Source organism: Spermophilus citellus, assembly GCF_964194105.1.
Source record: "Spermophilus citellus genome assembly, chromosome: 8".
In the NCBI taxonomy this organism is placed as follows: Eukaryota; Metazoa; Chordata; class Mammalia; order Rodentia; family Sciuridae; genus Spermophilus; species Spermophilus citellus.
In genome coordinates this window covers 109471315-109487234 of record NC_138189.1, presented here as the reverse complement: position 1 = coordinate 109487234, position 15920 = coordinate 109471315, and positions in this window count along the sequence as shown.

The window sequence follows — 15920 nt, the reverse complement described above, 5'->3', positions numbered from 1 at the left end:
ACCTTAGAAGATGGAAAGATCTCCCTTATTCTTGGATAGGCAGAATTAGTATTGTCAAATGACCATACTACCAAAAGCACTATATAGATTTAATGCAATTCCAATGAAAATCCCAATGACATTCCTCATAGAAATAGAAAAGGAAATCCTGAAATTCATCTGGAAAAATAAGAGACCCAGAATAGTCAAAACAATCCTTAGCAAGAAGAGGAAAGCAGGTGGCATCACTATACCAGACCTTAAACTATACTACAGAGCAATAGTAACAAAAACATCATGATATTGGCACCAAAATAGACTTGTAGACCAATGGTACAGAATTGAGAACACAGGGACAAAGCCACAGTTATCTCATACTAGACGAAGGTGGCAAAAACACACATTGGAGAAAGGAGAACCGTTTCAACAAATGGGGCTGGGAAAACTGAAAATCCAACAAAATGAAATTAAGCTTCTATCTCTCACCATGCACAAAACTCAACTCAAAGTGGATCAAAGACCTAGGTATTAAACCAGAGACATTGTGCCTATTAGAAGAAAAAGTAGGCCCAAATATTCATCATGTCAGATTAGGCCCTGACTTCCTTAATAAGACTCTTACAGTGCAAGAATTAAAATCAAGAATCAATAAATGGAATGGATTCAAACTTAAAAGCTACTTCTCAGCAAAAGAAACAATTGATGAGGTGAATAGAGAACTTACATTTTGGGAGCAAATGTTTACCACACACACACATCAGACAGAACACTAATCTCTAGGATATATGAAAAACTAAAGAATCTTAACACCAAAAAAATAAATAATCCAACCAGTAAATAGTCCAAGGAGCTGCACAGACATTGCTCAGAAGATGATATACAATCAATCAACAAATATATAGAAAAATATTCAACATCTCTGCCAATTAGAGAAATGCAAATCAAAACTACCCTAAAATTTCACCTCACTCCAGTCAGAATGGCCATTATTAAGAATACAAACAACACTAAGTGTTGGCAAGGATGTGGGGGAAAAGGAACACTCATACATTGCTCGTGGGGCTGCAAATTGGTGCAACCAATATGGAGATTCCTTGTAAAACTTGAAATGGAACCACCATTTGACCCAGCTATTCCACTTGTTGGTTTATACTCAAAGGACTTAAAAACAGCAGGTAGCCAGATCAATGTTTATAGGAGCACAATTCAAAATAGCTAAATTGTGGAATCAATCTAGATGCCTTTCAGTAGATAAATAGATAAAGAAACAGTGAATATATATCACATATACACATATACACACACAATGGAATATTACTCAGCAATAAAAAGAATAAAATCATGGCATTTTCAGGTAAATAGATGGGAGTTGGAGAATATTATGCTAAGCAAAGTAAGCCAACCCCCAAACTAACCAAAGGCCAAATGTTTTTTTTTCTGATATGTGGATGCTTATCCCTAATGGGGATGGGGAGGGAAGCATTGGAGAAATGGAGGAAGTTTAAATAGGTCAACGATGAAGGAGGGGAATAGAGGGGGGATAGGGGTAGGAAATATGGTACCATGGAGATGGACATCATTACCCTAAGTACATGTATGAAGACACAAATGGTGTGACTCCACTTTGTGAACCATCAGAGACACGAAAATATGTGTTCTATATGTATACTATGAATTGAATTGCATCCTGCTGTCATGTGTAACAAATTAGAATGCATAAATAAATATTAAACAGTATATATATTCCTCTGATATAACTGGAATCATTCTTAGATCTATTGCCACAGAGAAGGAAAGTGGAAAAGTCAAAATTAGAATTAAAAGAAGTCTTTTGCTGTTTTTTCTTTTTTTTTTTTCAAATTGTAAGTAGGGTCTCCCCAATCTCACATGCTTAATGAAAAGAGAAGTTAATTGGAATTGATTAGGTCTGCAAATTAGAAAAATAGGCAATGAGCAATTGTGCAATGTCTTGGAACTTGTTACAGATATGAGAAAGCAGATCACCTTATTGAAAGTTCTGATCAGCAAGGTGAATCTTCACTGTTTCTTCTGGTTTCATGCTGTGGCACAAACATCAAATATTTGGGGGGATTCAGACCTTGAGAAAACTGAATTTTAGTAATTTTACAGACATTTTATTAGAAACTGTTATAAATGAATTCATCTTATAACAGAAAGGTCAATAAAATAGAGAGAAGGGAACAGGGGAAGGGAGGAGGGGATGGAGGGGGTACTGGGAACTAAAGTAGAACAAATCATATTCCATGCTTTTATAATAATATAAAAATGAACTTAATGTTATGTATAACTAAAAGTGGAGGGATATGCCAATAAAAAGGAAAAAAATTAAAAGTTACAGATTTACCTTTGCATTCTCAAAAATTAACATTGTGAGTAAAGAAGAATATTTATTATAACTGAAACAGGGATTTAGATTTATGCATCAGTAAAACCTACAACACCCTCTCCTACATTTTATTATTAGAGCTTTATGGCTATACATGATAGTTTCCTTGGGTTTATTTTGACAAAATCCCATGCACATGAAATTTGATTTCATGGAATTCAATTTCCCTTCTTTTCCCTCCCAACCTCCCTTGTAGAATTCCTTTCACTAACCTATTTATTTGTACTTGATTTTTTAACCTTGTTTTGACTTTATAATAATAAAAAATTGCTGAAAATGTTTCTCTCTACTCGGAGATCATTTTGATATTATTTTACTCTCTTCTAAAACTTAGTTATTTCCCTAAATGTAGATTTGTTTTCAAAGTCATGATTTTTTGTTAAAATTGTAAGTCCTCTAGTATTTTCATATCTTTAAAAACTGATATCTTGAAAAATAAAATAAAAATTGATATGCTTTGAAAATGAATTTAGAATGTCAAAAGATGCATTGCCTCATTATATTAATTGTACTATGGAGAATGAGCTCAAAATGAATGCTATTGATGATGTTTTTGGTTAGAAAACAATTCATCCTTGATATTTTCAATGATAGAAACCTCTAATCTATCTAAATAGAGACAAACCTGTGAAAGTGCCCATTAATCAACAAAGTTTTTTGTAAATAATGATATATTGACAACTTTGCATTTAGAACACGTGGTATATTTTACTTTGGTACAGCAGAATTTTCACCTTAAAAAGTATCTAGGTGTATTTAGATCATGTGTGTTTGTGCTTGGCAGAAGAATTCAGACTGATTTATTTTCCATATATTCTACTTAGTTGACTGAGTATACTTGTCATTTCATTTTTTTTCTTGTTTCATCAGAGACACCATTATAAACATTAGTTTGTGTTAAGATAATGATCTCAAGGGACTTCGGGAGGATTTCCAGGCTATAAATGGCTTTCAGTGAGGTGTTTAAAAAGTTATTATGCACTAGTGAATGCAAACATATATATTTATCATTTATTTTTTAGACACCACAATAGATGCAGAGGGATTTGAAAATAAAAAAGACATATTTAAACTTAAAAATTTTCTTATTTTAAAATACATAGGATTTCAACACAGGCAAAAAAAAAGTAATACACAAAAATAATATTTCATGAAATAATAAATAAGCATTAACTACAGTAGAGAATGTGAAGAAAGCTGAGTTCAAATGCAGAAAGTAAGGAAAAAACAGAAATATGGGTCAGAACATCAATACCAGACCAATGTGCAGGTTGCCCTGGTTTTAAAAAAAAAAAAATGTAGAGAAAAGCAGACCAGAAGAGAATTAAAAAAATACACAGCACCCGATTAAATTAAAGCATCAGTACATTAGGAGTCCCTATAAATAAAAGAATTACAAAAAAATAAATAAATCAAAGACTTGTACAATGTAAACTCATGAAAGCCAAAGAAGACTATTTCAGAAGGAAAATAAAAGCCATTAGGGCTAAATGGTACAGAAGTTTCAAGGTGAATGGAATCTGGAAAGGGGTACTTTGGTGATTAGAAAGAGTTTATTAATATTCACCTTGTATTAAGGTGATTGGAGTGGAATAAAGCACATCAAGTATTATTTGGAAATGAAGAAATGAAAATGCAAGAGACATTGGTAGATATTACTTCTGAATTTAATACTGTCAATCACATTGGCAGGTTGCAATTTAAGAACAGTAACACTAATGTTGAGTGGGAAATTGAGAAAACAAAAGGTGAGAAAGGGAATTTAAAAAATCTAGAGTTTTTTTGCATTTTAAGAAACGTGAGAGTTTTCTAAACACCAATAAATCTCTTCACTGTGAGTGACACAGCTTCTATTATGATAATGCTATTTTTTAAAAGTTAGGTCCTTTTGCAAATCCCTTGGGTTTCTTTGTTCAAAACATCAAGGGTCCTTTCTGTTCCTTTTGAGAAACTTTGAAAGTTACAAGGTTTAGAAACCTATGATTTCCTTGGAAAAAAAGCATTTGTGTGTGTGTGTGTGTGTGTGTGTGTGTGTGTGTGTGTGTTCTTGTTTATACCTACATTCACAGTATTTTATTTTCCTTTCTTTTTTTAAGAGAAAATTTAAGTAGCTTTGTAATTATGAAAAGTGATGAAGTGCACAAAGCAAGAAAATAAAACATAATACGAGGTCTGTAAAAGGGCAAGAAAGCAGAGGATAAAGGGAGGATTCTGGGAATTAACAAGCAAATGGCAGACTTCTTCCCCTAGGGAAAGATAAAGTAGAAACTTGCTTCTAATGCTGCCCTAGATTCTTTATCCATGTGGCTTCTTATGTTCTCTCCCATTTCTCATAACCACTTTTAAAATAATCCAATACTCTGTGTTCCTTATCACACCATTTTTCCTAGGACTCTTGACAGATCTTGTCTCTTCTTTCTTACAGAAGTGTGTTTCCTGTCTGTATTTGTCAGCTATTGCTGCACACATAAACAAGCTCAAGACCCAGTGGCAGGCAGCAATAAGTATTTATTCTCATGCCCGCAAGTTTATAGGTAGAGGTTAGAAGAATTAACAGGAATGCTTGTTTATGTATATGTCTGGTTACATATAAATGGGCTAAATTTTATGCCAATTTAACGGTCTCAAGCTGAGGATCAGGGAGCGCCTGTGCTGTTTTTGGCTTATCACAGAAGTCAGAAGCTATATGAGGAACTTGTAGAAACTTGTTAGGATTCTAAAGTTATGTGCTTGAATTTTGCATGCTATTATTTCCATTGACCAAAGCGTGTTGTGTTCCATGGTCACATGCAAAATCAGTGGGCTTGGAAGCAAATGCCACCCTTTGTGGGAGATACGGGAGAAAGAATACATGCTGAGCCATGACCTCACAATCAGAATCTACCCTTTTCTTCACATGTCACATATCCTCATGTACGCCAAACCCTATAGTCCTATTTCAAGCCCCCACTAATTAACTTATCAATTACAGCAGCATCACTCTGGAAGACAATAATCTCATCATCTCCATGTTTTCCAGATGTAGATCTCTTGATCTGGAGACTTGTAAATTAAAACAAATAAGCAAAAAGATGAGTTTTCTGTACTTCATACAACCAATGTACAATGCAGAAACATAAAAAAAATTATACCCTGAAAGATAGGCAGAAGTAGTCATTCAAAAGAACCCTACCTTCCCAATGCCAAAATGTTGCCAGATGCCCAGATGCTTAGGGGAGAGGATGTTCTTTGTTCTTATTCCAGATTTGCTCCCTGGAATTAGGGAGCTCTTTTTGTTTTGTTTTGTTTTTTTTCTTCCTTTCTGTACTCCTTGGCTACTATTGAAGAAGTACTTCTGGGTGGCTAAGCAGCTCTCAGGCTGTTTCCTGTTTGTAGGGTGGTGACTCTGAAGTATTATCACACTTCCATCTTCTCTTGTTTCTTTCAGCCTGGCAGTGATTATGTTAATATGACTTTCTTTAAAACTGTAGATTTCCTATGTATTTGATGCTAGGCAATTGCAACTGTCAACTGGAATAGAACATTTTCTTTTTCTGATTTTCTTTTTTCTTTCTTTATATTTTTAGTTTTGCTATTCTTTGTCTTTAGACATCACTATTATCATTATTTTTTATACTATACGATTCTGTAGGCCCACAGCCTTGTGCTTTACAGTAGCTCTTTGCTTCAACGCAAAAGATATTTTAGAGGCTACTTTAATTCATTTAGGAATCACAACAAAGGAGATTACATTCTTACCTAGAGCTCTGAATTTTTTCCTTTTTATCTGCAGCTATGTGATAATGATTATGCCTTTGATATTATCGTTGCAATTTCTATTTTATCTATGCTCTTTCCAGGTTTTGATTTCAAACTGTCCAGCTCTCTTCTGGACCCATTTCCTGGCTCATAGTACCTTACCAAATGCAACTGGTAGCATTCATCTCATGCTTTAAAAGTTCTTTCCAGAACTTCCATGTCCAATAATATAGGTTAACTTTATATTGTATCTTCCAAATTTATCACAGATATATATTTTACCAAATATTTTTCTGTCACATCCCACAGCTCCCTATGTACCCAGTCTTTTTTAAGGATTTACCTTTATCCATTAGCCAGTCTCAAAACCAATGTGGCTCATTAGAGGTGATTGTTAATGCAGCATCCCCATTGTAATTATCAATCCATTTTTATTCAGCTTTTGGTACAGAACAAAACATCCCAAAGTTCAGAGGTATGCAACAATAACTATTCTCAGTAAGTATTTTAATGACTGTTTATTTCTACAGGTGTTCAGGTTGGCTCTGGGATTCTGTTCCTCCTATTTAAAGGTGGAGGAACAGAATTTTTTCTTCCTAACAAAGGTCAGGTCAAAAGTTCCTGGAGAACCCAAGAGAGACATTTAATGCCATTTAAGGCCTACACTTGGAAATCACCTTCTGCATTTATTGGCCACACCATCTCATACAATAAAAGCCAAAATTGATGAAGCATGGAAATAAATTCTGTACAGAGTGGGACAGGAAATGTTTTGGCTCTTTGGTGAATAATTATGAAAACATTTAAAGTGCCTAGCTTATTGTCTTCTAATCAAATGCTCACCCATTTATTTATATTAGCTATCATAGTGAGATACATATCTTCTACCCTTACTCTGATTCTAACTTTATTCTGCCCTCTCATCAATTGCATTCTAATGGTACCTTTGCTATTGTTCCTATAACTTCTCTAGCGGTAATTTCAAATTCATCACTTATTCTCAACTAACTTGTATTTTAGTAAAAAAGTTGTCTTTCACACTCTATCCATTAAATCTCTTCTAATTGATTCTGTCACTTAAATACTAAACCTACCACCCTCCTAAGCCACATCTCCCATTTTTCTATCATTCACAGACACATACCCACAAACATACATAGACATATATTTGTAAAACACCATGAAGTCTTTTAAGGGCAATTCTATTTTTTGGAAGTCTAGATATACATACGACTATATATAATAGTCAATAAATGTCAAATATTAATTACAAATTAAAAAGAAGTGAACTATTTTGAGTTCAGTAACTGCAATATAGATGGGATAAATTTAGGGGAGATTAGGTCAGCATATCCTTTGAAATTTCCTAGTTCTTTGCATATATTTTTTCTATTCACCCTTATAGCCAAATTGCCTCCATTTCTTGTTCATTTCTTTGCCATACAGTAGTCTTACTCATGTTGATATACTTGTTTTAATCATTCTTGGCCAAAGAGAGTGCTTGATTGCAAAGTGTATTAAGCTTACTTGAGAGCTGTGTCTCTGGGGCTGAGAGCCCTTATGAATAAACGTTCATATGTGGCATAGATAGAAATGCTTGAACTCCATATCACCTGGTTGTTGATGGTTTCTGTAATAGTGAGATCAATTCTGTCTTTCTCATCATCATTTTATCCAGCATCTATCAAACAGCAAACTATGAATGAGTTAATAAATGACTTTTCCTGACTGATATCCTGCTTACAGAAAATACAGATTATTAAATGAATATCCTCTGCAATCATGTGGGATTATTATGTATTCTTTTCACTAAAGAATGAACCACACTCATGATAATGAAACATGAGATTATTTTTCCAATTACATTCATTGTATAATTATAAAATAGCAAATAATTAATGATCTTAAGCAATATTGAAAATGATTTATAATTATGTCTAGAAAATTTTTTTTCTTTTTTTTTTTTTTTTGGTACCAGGTATTGAACTCAGGGGCACTTGACCCCTGAACCACATCCCCAACCCTATTTTGTATTTTATTAGAGACAGGGTCTCACTGAGTTGCTTATCACCTCTCTTTTGCTGAGGCTGGCTTTGAACTTGAGATCCTCCTGTCTCAGCATGCAAAGCCACAGGGATTACAAGCATGCGCCCAGCCAAATATTTTATTTCTGAATGACTGTTTGTTAATTATTTTTAACTGTATATAATACCCTGCAGTATTGCAATTATAATCACAAATTGGACGTAAATTTTATATCCAGTTCAATTTTCTGTCACTGTGACAAAATACCTGAAATAATCAATTACAAAGAAAAATAACTGATTTAGGCTCACAGTTTTGGATGTTTCAGTAGATGGACAATTGGCTGAATTGCTAGAGGAGCTATGGTAGTGGCGGCACCTGACTGAGTAATTTACTCTCCTGAAAGGCAGCCAGGAAACAGAGAAAGGAAGAGGAGGGGATGGGATCCCAACATCCCTTTCAGAGGCGTTCTGCCAATTCCACTAGGCCCATTTCCTGAGGATTCCACCACCTACCAATAGTGCCATAGGTTGCAGGCCAATCATTTAACACATGAGTTTTTGAGGGATACTGATCCAGACCATACCTCTTTGATCATTAGCATTCAGAAATAAAAATAAGAAACATATAGGGAAGAAAGAGCAATGACTGTAATATTTTCCTTTTATCTTGAGCAAATGGAAGTTGAATGGAAGATTTTTGTCTATTTACCAGACAAACTAATCAAAACCTTCATGCAATAAATTCTTTTTAGCTCATTATTGGTTTACAATAAAATATTGGGTAGTAATGAATATCAGCATAGTCCCTAATGAAGCAGCTAGAATTTTTCTTTATTCAATTTCCATGTATAAAACTGCTGATGTTTTTCAATAGGTGTTCACTTAGAAAAATTACAATTGGAAACTGCAAGCTGATTGGAAAATCTCAAGAAAAATGGCAGCAAGATATCTTTATAAATCATATTACTTGACAAAATCATTACATATAAAATCAACATTAAGGAGCCTCCACTGTAACTCAATCACATCCTTAAAAGGCTTTCCCAAAATTTCTTTAAAGCTTTTATCTCCACATATATACATACTATTTTACACAAAGTGGAACTACTTAAGAATTTGAACATAGTTCAGTGCAAGCTAGAATTGGTGACATTTTTGAAGTTTACTTAATGAATAAGTAATTGTGTCAGGACGAATTTAAAATTTTGAACTTCATTTTTAAATGAATGCACAGGAAAATCAGGCAAGTAAAAATATCATGTTTGTCCATCAAAATTTTCCTAAATATTAAAAGGGTAGAGGCTAATAAAATATATATTGAACTCCCTTGAACTTATGTTTATAAATTGACAAAAAGGGGTGTGCATGTGGTATTAAAGAAAAATACTGGACTTAAGTGCCTTAAAATCCAAGGTGTCGAAATCTAAAAATCTAGTTTTCAAACAGGATGATTTGAAAAGTCTAATAGACTGAATTGGATACCTGGTTGTGAAAACATAACTGAAAATACAAACCAGTAGGAAGGAAGTTAGAAAGTAAATTTGTTAGGTTTCCTACCATATACCAGATATATTGGTGATTTTCTGGGGATTGTATGATTTGGTACTCACGAGACCAAAATGAAGTATGCTCTGTTATATCCAATTCACAAATGAGAAAATTGAGTCTTAAAATTTTAAAGCTTAGTGGATCCTCTCTCATATAAGTGCATAACAGAGATAGGATTAAAACTAAGAGCTCTGTGATTCCAAAGATTGTTTTCAGCAATATCTTTTCTTATGGATAACATATTTTGTCCAGTAAAAATCTTATAACAAGAATATTGAGACACATTGACCATCAGTTTCAGTTAGCTTTCCGTTGCTATGATGAACCTTAAAAGAACAACCTAGAGGAGGAAAAGTTCATATTGGCTCATGGTTTAAGAGATTAAGTCCATAGTCAGTTGATTTCATAGCTCTGACCTGAGGTAAGGAAGAACATCATGAAGGAAGGGTGAGGTGGAGAAAAGCTTCAGTTTGTGACAGCCAGGAAGAAGGGCAGGGAGTGTTCTGTTCACCTATGACAAAATAAAAGCCTCAAAGATCAAAGACTCCTTTTGATCCTTTTTCTCTAGCCACATACTACCTGCCTACAATTTGCCTCTAGTTAATCCATTTAAGTAGATTAGTTTACTGATTAGGTCACACTTTCATAATCTGATCATTTCATCTCTGAAATACTTGCATTGACTCACATATGAGCTTCTAGGAGACACCTTATGTCCAAACAATAACATTCCACCCCTGGCCCCCCAAAGTCCATGCCCATTTAACAACACAAAATACATTTAGTGCATTTCCAAAAGCCTCCATAGTTTTGAATAGTTTCAGCATTGCCAAAAGTTCAAGTCTAAAATCTTTTTGGGGATAGAACTCAGAAGCACTCAATCACTGAGCCACATCCCCAGCCCTATTTTGTATTTTCTTTAGAGACAGGGTCTCACTGAGTTGCTTAGCACCTCACCTTTGCTGAGGCTGGCTTTGAAATCACAATCCTCCTGCCTCAGCCTCCCAAGCCACCGGGATTACAGGTGTATCTGAGAATCAAGTTAAATTCTTAGCTGTGATCCTCTGTATAGATCAAAAGCAAGTTACATATATTCAATACATAATGGCACAAAGTAAACATTTCCCTTTCATAAAGGAAGAAATAAACATAGAAGGAAGGAATGGGACAAAAACAAGACCAGGGCAGAAGTTGTGGCTCAGTGGCAGAGGGCTTGCCTGGCACATGTGAGGTACTGGATTCGATCCTCAGCACCACATACAAATAAATAAATAAATGAAGGCACATCAACAACTAAAACATATTTTAAAAAAAGACAAATATCCAGCTGAGTAGATAAATCTTGTCTCTTCTCATTCAGCATCTGGGGCACATGGCATTGTGTTGTTCTTTTCAAAGGACTTGCTGGTTGAACCCACATGACCTTTCTTAGGGTTTGTTTCTGCTCAATTCTACAGTTTCCTCTTCCAGCATTCCACATTACTGTCATCTCTTATTCCTGGGAGTCTCCACTACAGTTTTGGCTTTCTTCTCACATCTTCACTAATTGCCTTCTCAGAGGCTGCCTGCAGGAATCTAACCCTACTATACTACCTGGCTTCTCAGGCTTTTTTTTAAATTCTTGGTGGAAACCTCTATGACCCACTAACTCCAGCATCCTGCATTCCTACAGAATTAGTACTATGTGAACAATGACAAGGTCTGCCACCATCTCAAAGAGTGCGCATGTCTCCTTTGACTATGGTTACAGAACTCTCTAAGTGTCTGGGTGACTGAGCATGGAGAATCAACTTCCTAGGCCCACTGTGCAAGCAGGATGCTCCCATGGTCTTTTCTCAAAGGTATTTTTACTTTTATATTCTTGAACTTGCAATGGGGCTGCTGTAGCTATTTCCTGGGATGCCTTCAAGCCATCTTTCCTATTGTCTCTGTGTAAAGTAATTACCACCATTGCTAGTGGGTAAAAACTTTCCAACATCCACACCTTCCTTGGCCCGATTTTACACACACTTTTCTGGACAAATTGCAAGTTATTCACATCTTTGTGCTGTGCTATCTCCTCCTGATTATCACAGTAAACTTAGCTAAACACCACCAGCAATATTGATGACACTGCCTGAATGCTACATTGCTTTGAAATTTCCTCCACTACTTTAGTTTAATTAGTACATTACCTTTAGATTCAGCCTCACAGGAATTTTTAGTACATGGGCAAAATGTTGTCAGCTTTTTTGTTTTTTTGCCATAATGTAACATTAATAGCCTCTAGTTCAATCTCCAACAGTCCTCCTGTGAAATTGGAACTTCATGAACACAGTCTTTGTTGTCTGTAATACTATCAGCATCCTGGTCATCTGAATTCTAATCAGAAACACCCATTTAATCCATTGAGCTCTGCTTACATTCTAAGTCTTCTCCTGGCTGCATCACCAAACGTTTCTAAAACTCCTTCCACAAATTGGTTCCAAATGCTTCTAAATGAAGGTTAGTCACAGCAATAATCTTATTTCTCATTACTAATTTCTGTTTTTGTCAGCTTTTCATCACTGTGAACAAAAGACCTGACAAGAACAACTTAGAGAAGGAAAAGTTTGTTTTGGCTCATGTTTTTAGAGGTTCTGCCAATGGCTGGCTGACTTCATAAGCTCTTGGCCCAAAGTGAGGCCCAGAAGGCAGAAGGTCCATCATGTCAGAGTGGGCATGGCAGAGGAAAACTGCTTAGTTTATGACAGGAAGAAGCAAGAGCTCCTTTCACAAGGGATAAAATATAAACCTCAAAGACTTACCCCAAGGGACATATTTTGTCCAGCTATATCCAACCTGCCTACAGCAACCACCCAGTTAAACCATTCAAGTGGATTAATTCATGGATTAGATTATGGCTCTCATAAGCTAATCTTTGCACCTCTGCACTTTCTTGCATTTTCTCACATGTGAACTTTTAGGGACCATTTCATCTCTAAACCATAACACCATAAAATAATCTTAATAGTCTCTGTAGATTAGTTGGTTATACAACTAATTAGAGAAGAATTATAGACATCAGGATATAAGAGCTCGAAGAGAGAACCAGAAACGCAAGGTAGATATAAAGCTGTAATCAGAGATTTGTTCATATTCTCTCTCTCTCTCTCTCTCTCTCTCTCTCTCTCTCTCTCTCTCTCACACACACACACACACACACACACACACAGTACTTAAAATTGTGAATTTCAAATGTGAGTAACCCAGGGGGGTCAGATAGATATCTGAAACTGAGAAAGAATGATGAATAAAGAGAAAGAAAGGTTATGAGAATAAGAAATATGTTTAAAGTTCAACATTCGGAAGTTGAAAGAAAATTGAAACAAATAAGTGGAGAAGGAAATATTGCTAGAATGATATAATCACAACAAATTACAAAGAAAAGCATGACTGGATCATTATTTATTGCATTTCTCATTTACATATTTATGGTAACTGATTGCAAACTTTGCCTTCAGGCTTTAGTTCAGAAGGGGACATTTTTCTTTGTTTTGCTTTCCATCCAGATTAAGAGCAGAGACAGCCAGATATCTCATTACCCCATATGGTGAAGAACTTTGCAGACTGATGGGATAGGTGTTTGGGATGCTTAATGCAATGGTCTCAAATTTTACTACCCAACTTATAGTAGCCTTCAGCAGTCTAAGTAGACAATCTGGTAAACTAACTTGAAGAATTTTAGGGTGATAGTGACAGGTTTCAGTCTTGATACCATTGTGTTTATCTGTGTCCTTGCTAATTTAGTTCTCAAAAAACTCTTTATGTTCTTACTTCTTTATTTTTTAATTCTAATTTGTTATACATAACAGCAGAATGCATTAAATTCATATTAGCAATATAGAGCACAATTTTTCATATCTCAAAGTAGTCACACCAGAGTCTATCTCATTGCACCATGTTTCCTACCTCCATGCCCCCTTCATACCCCTCCCTCACCTTTGTATATTGTATATTTCCCCCATGCTTTCTCCCAACCCCATTATGAATCAGCATCCTTCTATCAAAGAAAACATTTGGCATTTGTTTTTTGGGGATTGGCTAACTTCACTTAGCATTATATTCTCTAACTCCATCCATTTACATGAAAATGAAATGATTTTATTCTCTTTAAATGCTGAACAGTATTCCATTGTGTATATATACCACATTTTCTTTATCCATTCATCAACTGATGGACATCTAGGTTGGTTCCACAGTTCAGCTATTTTGAATTGAACTGTTATAAACATTGATGTGGCTGTGTCCCCGTTGTTGCTGTATTTAAGTCCTTTGGGTATAAATCTGGGACTGGGATAGCTGGGTTAAATGTGATTCCATTTCATGTTTTCCAAGGAATATCCATACTGCCTTCCATATTGGCTGCACCAATTTGTAGCCCCACCAGCAACGTATGAGTGTGCCCTTTCCCTACATCCTTGCCAACAATTAGTGTTGTTTGTATTCTTAATAGCTGCCATTTTGACTGGAGTGGGTGAAATCTTAAGAGTAACTTTGATTTGCATTTCTCTAATTGCTAGAGATGTTGAACATTTTTTCATATATTTGTTGATTGATTATGTATCATCTTCTGATAAGTGTTCAGTTCCTTGGACCATTTATTGATTGGGTTATTAGGTTTTATTTGGTGTTAAGATTTTTTTAGTTTTTTATATATCCTGGAGATTAGTGCTCTGACTGATGTGTGTGTGGTAAATATTTGCTCCCAAAATGTAAGTTCTCTATTCACCTCACTTTTGCTGAGAAGAAGTTTTAAGCTTGAATCCATTCCATTTATTGATTCTTGATTTTAATTCTTGTGCTATAAGAGTCTTATTAAGGAAGTCAGGGCCTAATGTAACAGGATGAAGATGTAGGCCTACTTTTTCTTCTAATAGGCACAGTGTCTCTGGTCTAATTCCTAGGTCCTTGAACCACTTTGAGTTGAGTTTTGTGCGAGGGATAGGAACTTAATTTCATTTTGTTGCATATGGATTTCCAGTTTTCCCAGAACCATTTGTTGAAGAGGGTATATTTTTCAATGTGAGAAAATATACCCTCTTTTAAAAATACTTCTTTAATGGTTATATATACATAATTTACTTTTACTTCATTGACTGTTATACTACATTCTCATTTCTTCATTTTAAAATGATCCATGATGAAATTTTGAAAAATCTATTAATTATAACTGGTATAGATGTTACAAAAAACACATTTAGACGTTAAAACAATTATTTCTGTATTCCACATGTCTAAAGAGTTAAGTAGAGGCATTAATGACATAAAAAAGAAGACAGAAATCTAACTTTTAGATATGAGAACCATAGAATCTCAGGTAAAAAAAAATACTCTAGATAGATAGTTAAGGTCAGATTAGATGTGGGAAAAGAAATGTTAGTGCACTTGAGGCAATTGCAGTAGAAAATATACAAATAAAACATACAAAAATGTTTGAAAAACATTAAAAATACTGCAGTCAACAGAACAAATACAGTGGTGAAGTGGGAGAGACAGAAAAAAAAATTTGAATAAATAATGAATAAAAAAATGTACAAATTTGATTCAAATTGTAAGCCCAGAGATCCAATAAGCTAAGACAACATAATGTACAATAAGTATGAATAAATTTTAACAAGATACATTATAGTCAAGTTATTCAAATAAAATAATAAATGTTTTCAAACTAAGAAAAAATACATTCTATCTTAAAGGAAGATGGCTAGAGAGGAAAACTCTTTTCTCTTTGTAAATAATGCAAATAAGAAAAGAACACAGCAACATTTTTGAAATACCAGAAGAAATTGTCAATCTGGAATTCTGCTTCAGTGAAAATTATTTTCAAAGACTAAGGTAATTTAAGCTCAAAAGAACTGATGATATGTGAATTTCACCAACATTTTTAAAAAGTAAAACTGGGGGGTGAAGTTAAACAAATTTTATTGGTGAATGCATGAATACACCACAATGGATTCCAATTTCATATATAACTATTAATCATCAATTTAAAAATAAATGAAAGACAAATAGGATAGAGAAATGGACCAGAGGGAGAGAGTAAAAGAGAGAAAGAAATGGCACTGGGGATTGAAACAGAGAAAATAATGTTGTATGCATATATGAAAATGTCAAAATTAACTCCACTCTTATATTTAATCATAATGCACTAAAACGTGTTATTAAAAACTAAGACAAAATAAAAACTATTTTCAGAAATACAA